This window comes from Cupressus sempervirens, chromosome 8, assembly GCF_028749045.1.
Source record: "Cupressus sempervirens isolate cs-2001-9-10 chromosome 8, ASM2874904v1, whole genome shotgun sequence".
NCBI classification, from domain to species: domain Eukaryota; kingdom Viridiplantae; phylum Streptophyta; class Pinopsida; order Cupressales; family Cupressaceae; genus Cupressus; species Cupressus sempervirens.
This window is the reverse complement of record NC_143125.1, coordinates 679,028,300-679,031,146: the sequence shown is the minus strand read 5'-3', so window position 1 is coordinate 679,031,146 and position 2,847 is coordinate 679,028,300.

Below are 2,847 nucleotides of genomic sequence, written 5' to 3'. Positions count from 1 at the left end.
AGTTATATTGTGTCCCACGTTGATCTATCCTTCGAACAATAATAATTGGCAACTTATCTATTGTATGTGGTAATATGTTTGAAACATGATCTATGTTTTGTGGGAAACTTATTGTGTGTCCTCTGTACTTAAATTGGCCACCAGTTGCATGTGTCACTTGCAATATGGGACTGACACGTGCAATTAACATTTCCTCAACTTGTGTCACATTTGCAAGCTCCTCTGGTTGAGGTTCTGGATCCATATTATTTGAAGCTGAGAATTTGTTATTTCCTCTCTCTTGTCGGCATCTATTACACACTGGACCTTCAGAGGTGCGTGACACTTTCATTCCTAGATAGCATTCTTGACAAATATAACACATGTTTGGCATTCTTAAGCTATCCAATTTTTGGGGAAACTGCATTTGGAATCTATAGAAATTATCACGAAGATTTTCATTTGGGTTTTGTGGATTTTCTTCATTGCCTTGTCTAACTAAATTTATCCCAACTTGAGTTATATGATGGGGTGTTTCAGGAACACATTTAGTTGTCCTTGAAACTTCATTTTGAAGATCCAATTGCATATTTGTAGTCAAGGGTTGATTATACCTCTCATTGAACTCTAAATCCACTTGATGTCTTCCTTGTATCTCAGAATGTGATACTCCATCAAATGTTCTTTGACAACAACTTCTATTACTATTTTGTTGATCTCTATTTTCAGATTCCAATTCTTGCACTGATAATTGTGCCCTTCGCCTAGCATAATTTTTTCTTTGGAGTTCATTACTCCTCCTTCTTTCATCTTGTGTTTTATCTTCTGTCATTTGTTCTCTTCGACGTCTTCGATATTCCCTTCGATATTCTCTCTGATATGCTCTTTGTTGCTCTATTTGATATTGTCTCCTTTCCTCATCAGATTGGAAATTTGGTGTTGACAGACTCATAGCTATAAAGTGAATAGAATCTTCAATTAATGAGAAATATTTTGCAATTTGTGTTCAGAACAAACATCATAGATAAGAAATATGGTGATATTTATTTTATTACCAAATGTCTAGGAATTGTAAAAGTAATATAAGAAAGATATTTTCTCCATAGGAGAAATGGATACATAAATATATAAAATACTAAACTCCTATTTATATAGAAACATTTATTTAATTTATCTAAGAATCCATACCCTTTAAAGACGAAGTATATAGAAACAAACTTTTCTTAAACATTATAATTCCAAAATATTAGACTGGTTCACTATTTCAAAAGAGCAAGAATTTATTAAAAATAATAATTATTAAAAATATTTAATTGACAAAATTTCCAATTTTTTTTGGGTTATAGTCTTGGTAGTGGTGATTTCATTAAGAAACGTTCAACTATATCAACAACTTAAACAAATCTTTGAAATAAATTTTATTTATTTATTTATTATAAAGAATGAATTGAAATTTATTATTAATGATTTTAAATATTATTTAATTATTTAATATATGATTTTCTTCTTTACCAGAGATATTTATTTGTGGTGTAATTATAATTTGATAAAAAAGAAATTATATTCTATTATAATTTTTATTTGACAACTAAAAATGAACTTAGTTAAAATTTTAAATAGTTAATTTTAACATTGAAATTTACAACTTTTAATAATAAATTAACTAATTTTAAAAAAAATATATCATGAAACAAATTAGAAACTATATCTTTTTAGATTCTAATATTTAAATGAGAGAGAAAAATATTTTTTGGTAGGCTAAAATACAAAATTATGAACACTATAGTGATAACAATAAAAATAAATTAAATAATTCTTTATGACATTTCTTTGGGAGTTTCTAATTTCCAAAAGCTGGAAGTTTCTAAATTTCTTTGGGAGTTTCTAATTTCCAAAAGCTAGAAGTTTCTAAATTCGAAAGCAATTTGTAGAAGTTTGTTATTTTTGAAAGCAATTTGTGGAATGTTTTGGAAGTTTCTTATTTTTGAAAGCAATTTGTGGAAAGTTTCTAAAACCTACTCATCTATGAAAATGGATTATAAAAGATGTTTCTAGATATCTTTTGACATTAGGTGTTGAGTGCACATTCATTCTGCCTTGATCTTCCAAGCCTTTCGTTTCAAAGAAAACTATCTCAGAATTTAGGTATACAATTATTTACTTCATCTGTAAAAGCTCTATACCCATTTATTTTATCATAGGCAAATGAATTAATGGGAGATGCAACCTCTCTTGATATCTCCACTAAGAAAAACCTTGAAGATCTTGAAGACATCGGCAAAGAGCTTCTGAAAAAGTATTTTTCTAGAGTGGATATATAGACGGGGTTGTATGTTAATTCCATTATGTATTATTTGATGATTAATTTGAATATTAATGATGGTTAGTTGACTTATGAACAGGTTTGTTAAGCGATTCTCAAAGGAAAGAAAGTTGCGACAAATCACGCGATCTTGGGTCAATAATCTCATGCAAACAATCTAATCATCCATGGAGAGTCTAATGTTATAGCCACATGATTCATGACGCTGTCAATTCATTTTTTAAATCTTCATGTCTGTTTTTTATTTGAGATTCAAGAACGTGTGAAGGCCTATTCCTATTCCTTTTCTTCCATATATTGTTTAATCCTGCTGCACAATTAAAATAAGAACTATTTTATAAAAAATCATGCATTCTAAAAAATCTATAACTAACCTTCACAAAAGTTTGTCTTGTTGTGTACGATGATCACAACCAGCTCTCTGCAAATAATATCATAGAACAATGTATAAATTAAGATAGCTTAAAATTTGTATTAAAAAAACTATAATAGAAGGGATGTGTGAGATCAGAAGGCATATGATTACTTGTAGAAAAATACGAGAT